The 8,514-nt window shown below is 37.9% G+C and overlaps 1 non-coding gene across 1 annotated transcript; it reads right to left on the bottom strand.

Annotated features, from left to right (window-relative positions):
- Nucleotides 1-6,311: 6,311 nt before the first annotated feature.
- On the bottom strand, nucleotides 6,312-6,417 carry LOC122049859. The gene has a single exon (XR_006131111.1). It is a non-coding gene; the product is annotated as a small nucleolar RNA R71 (small nucleolar RNA).
- Between the last annotated feature and the right edge of the window lie 2,097 nt (nucleotides 6,418-8,514).

The following is an 8,514-nucleotide window of genomic DNA, read 5'->3' as shown; positions in this document are numbered from 1 at the left end:
AGATCCTTGGAGGAGAAATTGATGGGGAAACCCAGATTGATATGATCCTCCAAACGCTACCTAGAAGTTTTGGCTGAACTATAATATGAATAAAAGGATTTATTCATTAGGGAAACTACTGACAGAAGCGAAGAAGGATTATTTCGTCACAATTCTTAAATTCACTATGCGAAAATGGTTCTACTTCTAAACCGAAAGGAAGAAGAAGAAGAAACAAGTCGGCTCAAGAAAGAAAGTGAATAAATCTCAGAGTACTTGAAGGAGTGAAGAAGCCCAAGGGCAAGTGCTTCATCTACAAGCAGTCGAGGCAGACTGTCCTCGTAGGAACCAAAACAAAGGTATATCTCATGCTCTAGTTGTTGAAACATGTTTAGTGGTGTTATCTACCAGCACCTGGTGTGTAGATACGGGAGCCACTGATCATGTCTGCAATTCCTTGCAGGGGTTCCAGGAAACCCGACGACTATCTGAAGGAGAAATTACCGTCTACATGGGCAATGCTACTAAGGTGGCAGATGTTGCAGTGGGAGACGTCTACTTATCTTTTAGTAGAAATAGAAATTTGGTTTTAAGAAATTGTCTTTATGTACCCAGTTTTAGAAAGAATTTAATTTCAGTTTCTAAACTATTTTTAGATGGATATTCAGTTTCTTTCAGTAACGACGTAGTTATTAAAAGAAATAAAGTAATTATCTATTCTGGTGCATTGGTTGGCAATTTGTATACTTTAAATCCAAATTCTTCCACAAAGCAAAACATGGAAATTTATAACTCATCTTCTAATTCTAATAAGAGAAAAGAACCTTCGGAAATGAATCAAGCATATCTTTGGCATCTAAGGCTTGGTCATATTAACTTAAGTAGTATTCAGAGGCTTATAGCCGATGGACTTTTGAGTTCATTAGAGTTGGAAAATTTTCCAACTTGTGAATCGTGCTTAGAAGGTAAAATGACCAAGAGGCCGTTCAAGGCCAAGGGGTATAGAGCCAAAGAAGTGTTAGAATTGGTTCACTCTGATTTGTGTGGTCCTATGTCTGTCCAGGCAAGAGGAGGTTTTGAATATTTTGTCTCTTTCATAGACGATTATTCAAGATACGGATATATTTACCTAATGCGCCGCAAGTCCGAGTGCTTTGATAAGTTCAAAGAGTACAAGGCTGATGTGGAGAAACGACTAGGTAAAAGTATCAAGACACTACGATCTGATCGTGGTGGCGAATACCTCTTAGGAGAGTTTAGGAATTACTTATCAGAGGCCGGGATTCAATCCCAATTACCCCAACAGAATGGTGTAGCAGAACGAAGGAACAGGACTCTTATGGAGATGGTTAGATCGATGATGAGTTATTCAGAATTACCAAATTCGTTTTGGGGATATGCTCTGGAAACAGCAGTATACGTTCTGAACTTAGTACCTTCTAAATCAGTTTCTTCTACTCCCATAGAATTGTGGAATGGGCGAAAACCCAGTCTAAGACATATTCGGATTTGGGGTAGTCCAGCACATGTGCTGAAACCAGATGCTGATAAGTTAGAATCCCGTACAGAAGTTCGCGTGTTTGTAGGATATCCCAAAGGAACGAAAGGTGGTTTATTTTATAGTCCTAAGACGAAGGTCATTGTTAGCACCAATGCCCGCTTTTAGAAGAAGACTATATAATGGATCACAAGCCCGTAAAGTTGTTTTAGAAGAACTCCGAGAGGACACTTGTACCAACAGTACAAGATGAAGTATCACAAGAGACTGCAACACGTGTCACACATGATACACAACCACAGACAGTGCCTCGTCGTAGTGGGAGGGTTGTGAGGCAACCTGAAAGATTCATGTTTTTGGGAGAGTCTTCAGACTTGATCCTGGGTAAACATGAACCTGATCCACGAACATATGACGAAGCACTCCAAGATATAGATGCAGCATCTTGGCAAAAGGTAATGAATTCTGAAATAGAGTCTATGTACTCTAATAAGGTCTGGGAGCTTGTAGAACCACCTGATGGTATAAAAGTCGTTGGATGCAAGTGGATCTACAAAAAGAAAAGAGGGACAAACGGGAAGGTAGAAACCTTCAAAGCTAGGCTTGTTGCGAAAGGGTACACTCAAAAAGAGGGAATCGATTATGAGGAGACCTTTTCACCGGTAGCCATGCTTAAGTCTATCCGGATACTCTTATCCATTGCTGCTCATATGGATTATGAGATTTGGCAAATGGATGTCAAGACAGCTTTCCTTAATGGAAGTCTTGAAGAGAACATCCATATGAAGCAACCAGAAGGGTTCATTGAAAAAGGCAAAGAGCATCTAGTGTGCAAGCTCAATCGGTCCATTTATGGACTGAAGCAAGCTTCAAGGTCTTGGAACATCCGGTTTAATGAAGTAATCCAGTCGTATGGATTTATTCAAAGTCCGGATGAGTCTTGTGTATATAAGAAGTGTAACGGAAACGTTGTGGTATTTCTTGTACTATACGTAGATGATATTTTGTTAATTGGCAACAATGTCAAGGTATTGTCAGACGTAAGGGTATGGTTGTCCAAACAATTTGATATGAAGGACTTAGGAGAATGTGCACACATACTTGGGATCAAAGTAATAAGGGATCGCAAGAAAAGAATGTTGTGTCTGTCCCAAGCTTCATATATAGATACTATCCTTGCTCGTTTTAGCATGCAAGATTCCAAGAAAGGTTTCTCACCTTTCAGGCATGGAATAGCTCTATCTAAAGAGATGTCTCCTAAGACTTCAAAGGAGATAGAAGACATGAAAGCAGTTTCTTATGCCTCGGCTGTAGGAAGCCTTATGTATGCAATGCTATGTACGAGAGATATTTGAGTAACCCTGGACAAGGACATTGGACTACGGTAAAGCATATATTAAAGTACCTGAGAAGGACTAGAGATTATATGCTAGTTTACCAAGCAGACGATTTACTCCCTGTGGGTTACACGGATTCAGATTTCCAATCAGATAGGGACAACAGTAAGTCTACATCAGGCTATGTGTTTACTTTAGGAGGTGGAGCCATTTCATGGAGGAGTGTTAAGCATAAATTCGGACTCAACCATGGAAGTTGAGTATGTAGCAGCCTCCGAGGCAACTAAAGAAGCTAGGAACTTTCGAATGGACTTAGATGTGATTCTGGTTTGCCCAAAATTATCACAATTTATTGTGATAATAGCGGTGCTCGAAGGAACCACGAGCTCATAAGGCAAGTAAACATATAGAGCGCAAGTTCCACCTGATACGAGATATCGTGAAGCGAGGAGAAGTTGTCATCGCCAAGATTGCATCAGCAGATAACCTGACAGATCCTTTCACTAAGGCCCTTCCGGCGAAAGCTTTTGATCGGTATGTGGAGGGAATGGGAATCAGATGTATGGTAGAAGATATGACAGCTTAGTCATTAGTATAAGTGGGAGATTGTTGGAGTGTATACTGAAAGCCTAAGCTTTGTAAACATTCATTATGAATAAAGAATCACATTTGGTTAAATTGTCTACATTCGTTTGTAGTTGTTCATATAATTTATATTGTAGATAACATAGTATGTGGTGTCATATGCAGAAGATGATGTTATCAGTACCTTATAAATTATAAACAGTAGCTCACGACTAAAATGGAAAGGAACAAACCATTAGAAGGTCGTAGTGTAATTTGGTATTAGTTTATCTTGACTATATAATTACACTAGTACACTCAAAGTGTATTGAGTAGGACCATTTGAGGTCATTTCTTTTATACTGACTTTATAAAGGAACAAAGACCTCGGTTATTATGGAAGTGTGTGCTCTTAATCCTAATATAATAACAAGCATATATATTTGATATTTATTTCTTTAATTTATCAATGGGTGAGATTTAGTTCGATGAATCAATAAACCCGATAAGTTGGGCAATGGTATCACTTATAGTGTGTGTTGTTGATTATAGAAGGAAACTGTGTCCTAGAGATACTAGGTTGATAATGTCCCCAAGAGGAGCTCATAAGGATTGTCATGTTAAACCCTGCAGGTGGACTTAGTCCGACATGATGATAAGGTTGAGTGGTACTACTCTTGGACTTAGATATTAATTAAATGAGTTGTCAGTAACTCACTTAGTTAGTGGACATTCGATATCTTAAACACAGGGAGACTAACACACTCATAATAAGAAGGAGCCCAAAAATGTAATTTGTGATTGGTGCGGTAGTTCAATAATAGTTCTCTAGTGGAATGAATTATTATTGATAAAATTAAGTTGTGTGTTCGGGGCGAACACGGGATGCTTAATATTATCGGGAGACCAAAACCAATTCCTCCTCTCGGTCCCTATCGTAGCCTCTTATTTATAGAGTACTATACACACCTATACCCACCTTCTATACTCACCCAAAGGGGGCCGGCCAAGCTAGCTTGGGAACCAAGCTAGGGCCGGCCTAGGGTGGCCGGCCCTCGCTTGAACCCAAGCTAGTGGGGCCCGGCCAAATTAAATTAAAAAAGAATTTTAATTTTAATTTTTATTATGTGGAAGAAATAATTTATTAAAGAGAATTAAAATTAAAATATCTCTCTTATAAAAGATCTACAAAAGATTAAAGAAAGATATTAAATCTCTTTCCTTATTTGTAGATTGGTGAGATATTTTATTTTCTCTTTAAAAAATTATTCACATGTTATAAAATTAAAATTATAGAAATTTCCTTTTATCAACCATGAAGAGATTTTTAAAGAGAAATTTTATTTTTTAAAATTTCCGGAAACAAATTAGGAAGTTTTAATTTGTTGATTGAAACTCTCCTAATTTGCTCTTTTGATTGTGGCCGGCCATCACAAGGTTGATTGGGAAATTTTATTTTATTTTTCTCAATTAATTCATGTCAAGGAAAATTAAGGAAATTTTATTATAATTAAATTTCCTAATTTACCAAGGCTAAGGAATATAAAAGAGGGGGTTGGGGTGCCTTCAAGGGTACAACCTCTATTATTTTCTCTCCCTCTTTTGTTCCTTGGTGTGGCCGGCCATCATCATCATCTCCCTCTCTTCCTCTTGTGGTGGCCGAACCTCTCTCAAAGGCTTGGAGCTCTTGTGGTGGCCGGATACTACTTGGAGAAGAAGAAGAAGAAGGAGAGGAAGCTAGCATCTCTTGGAGCTTGGTTGGTGTTTTGATTTTCTTCCTTGGTGAAGCTTCTTTCTTTGTGGCCGAACCTAGCTAGGAGGAGAAAAAGGTGGTTGGTGGTTTCTCATCTCGGAAGATCGTTGCCCACACAACGTCCGAGGTTAGAAGAGGAATACGGTAGAAGATCAAGAGGTTTTTCTACAAGGTATAACTAGCAATTTTTCTTTCCGCACCATGCTAGTTATTTATGGAAATAATACCAAATACAAGAGGCTTACGTTCTAGAATTTTGAATATGTTTTTCGATGTTGTGTTTTTTTGTTTTTTCTTTTCCTTGTGATTTGATTGTTCTTTTTGGTTAACCTAAAGTTATTTTAGGAAATTAAATATTAGCTTTCTATAAAAGGTTTTGTCTAGTCGGTGGTGGTTGTTCCCATATCCAAGAAGGCCATGTGCCTCGCCACGTCAGTACTGGGAACCAATTATGGAAATTAATATTTAATGGAATTAATAACTTAAGGAGACTTGGGTCGAACGTGTTAAGTTCCGCAGGAGATCCAAGTCAAAACCTAAAAGAACAAATAGATTAAGTTTTGGATCAAACGTGTTAAGTTCCGCAGGCGATCCAAAATTTAATTTAAAAGAACACATGGTAGCTAGGAAAAGGTTCAGACCTTTGTACAAAATTTTTGTACAGTGGAACCTCTAGATTTTCCGAGTAGCAACCAACAGTAATCTTGTAAGATTTCTTTTGTATTAGCTTCTCATCCTCTTCTTCTTATATTTCTTTGTGTGTGAGTTTGATAAGGCTAATACCAAGACAACAAGAAGAATAAGAATCATTTGAAATGGAAAATAAACCTCTTAAAGATTACGCATCACCTTATGCACATGGACTTCGGTCTAACATCACTAGACCACCCATTGAAGCAAATAATTTTGAGATTAAGTCTGCGGTGATCACAATGGTTCAGCAGAATTAATTTGGAGGTGGACCATATGAAGACCCAAACCAACACTTGAAAGTCTTTTATAAAATTTATAGTACAATGAAAATGAATGGAGTTCCAGTGAAAGCAGTAAGATTATTGTTATTTGAGTTTTCCCTAAGGGATAGGGCCAAGCAGTGGCTTAATTCCTTACCAGCTAATAGCATCACATCTTCGAAGCAATGTAAGTAACAATTCCTTGATAAGTTCTACCCTCCTAGTAAAATTGCTGAAATCTTATAGCAAGTTTCAGACAGTCGATTCAGAATTATTATTTGAAGCATGAGATAGATTCAAAAATATGCTCAGGCAATGTCCACATCATGGACTTGAGAAGTGGTTAGTTTTACACATTTTTATAACGACATCAACTATCACACAAAGGTGTCCCTTGACTCTGCAGCTAGAGGGGCATTAATGAACAAAAGTCTAGATGAAGCTGAAGATATTATAGAGAGTGTAGCTCAGAATCATCATCAATGGACATCTAAAAGATGTAGAGGCTCCTTCTCTAAAAATCCTATTAAGGTATCAGGAAAGTTTGACATGGATGCTAGTACTCTTATGTCCATAAAGTTGGATGCTTTGACTAAAAAGCTTGAGAATATGAGAACTAGTACGACAAATACAATTGTATATGTATGTGACATTTGTGGAAGCACAAACCATGCTCAAGAAAATTGCCATTTGGGGCCAATCTCTGCACAAATAAATCAACTTGAGCAATGTGATGCAATAATAAGTTATAATCAAAGACAAAACAATCTGTACTCTAATACAGACATCCTGGGTGGAAGAATCATCCAAAATTTTCTTATCGAAACAATCAAGATCAAGGACCATCTACAGGGGCAAGGTCAAGTTATCAACCCGATCAACAAGGCTATCAACAATAATCTTCATAAGGCTATCAACTATTCCGGATAAAAAAGATGCTTGAGCAAGTTCTTGCTGAATAAAAGAAAATAAAAATGAAATAAAACAATTCACTCTAAGAATGGATAGCACTGAAAAATACCAAAAGATTCAAGATAGCCAAATTGCCCAGATAGCCTTATCTTCTTTAAGGGCACCTGGAGCTTTTCCAGGCAAGCCTAATGTGAATCCAGTTGAACACTATAACAGAATAGAGCTTCAGAGCAGACGGACCTTGGGAGATCCCCAAGCGATTGCTCCTAAAGGGATTGATAATTTAGAAGAACTCTCTCCTCCCTCACCTAACCTAATTAAGATCTAGGATGATGAGGAGATTACCAAGAAGGTTGAAGAGATTCTTCTATCATGCCCCCAAAGTCAAACAACTCCTTTTCCACAAAGATTAGCTATGACAATGAAAAATGAAAAGTTTGATAGATTTTTAGAAAAAGTCAAAGAGCATTGTATTGAGGTCCCTCTGATTGATGCTCTTCACCAAATGCCCAAGTTCGTCAAATTTTTGAAGGATAGCATGTCAAATCAAAGAATAAAAGGAAAGTTCAAGAAAGTGGCGCTAACGGAAGAGTGTAGTGCTCTATTCATGGCAACCACTCTCCCAAAGCTTCAAGATCTAGGAAACTTCTCAATTCCTTTCACTAAAGGAGCTGAATTCATAGATAGAGCTTTTTATGATTTGGGGGCAAGTGTTAGCCTCATTTCATATTCAGCTTGTAATAAGCTAGGACACAAAAACTTTAAACTTACTACTATGGAACTTTAGTCAGTTAATCATTCATGCAGGTACCCTATGACTATCGTTGAAGACATGTCAATAGAGGTGGGTGGTTGTATTATACCTATCAATTTAGTTATTTTAGATATGGAGGAGGATCCCAAGATCCCAATCATATTAGGAAGACCCTTTCTTGCGACTGCTAGAGTTATTATTGATGTGAAAAATCATAAACTATCTCTAGTTATTATTAAGGAAAGGTTAAATTTTAAATTATTTGAATCTCCTAACCATTTCTCTTCCTTTTTAAGTAATTACAGCGGGGCGGATGCCCAGAAGATTGAGGAATGAAACTTCCAACCTCATGGGAGGTCGTCAGATGCAGTACATGATCCGACAAGAATTGGGAGAAGACCCCCAATCAAGAATGAGAAGTACATCTGCCCTACAAGGGCAAGAATAAAGGAAGAGTTTGTAGCACCAACCCTAGGAGGGGAAGTCATGCCTCTATGGGTATAATTCGTATCAACGAAGACAGGGCCGAGCTAAAGATCTAAAATAAGAGCATCTTAGGAGGCAACCTAAGAGTTCTTTTCAGTTATTTCAGTTTACAACTTTATTTCTTTAGTCTTAGTCATTTTTATTTTTTTTCAAGTTATGTACAACTTCCACAAAGTTGAAAGAGGAGAAAATTTAGCCCTTATACACTTTAAAGAGGTGGGCGTATAACCTCACACGACCTTGTGAAGCTAGCAGAGAAGAGGAAGAACTAGGCCATG

The sequence above is a fragment of the Zingiber officinale genome, chromosome 2B (genome assembly GCF_018446385.1).
Source record: "Zingiber officinale cultivar Zhangliang chromosome 2B, Zo_v1.1, whole genome shotgun sequence".
NCBI lineage: Eukaryota > Viridiplantae > Streptophyta > Magnoliopsida > Zingiberales > Zingiberaceae > Zingiber > Zingiber officinale.
The sequence above is the reverse complement of the archived record's forward strand: the minus strand, read 5'-3'. Positions and strand labels throughout refer to the sequence as shown.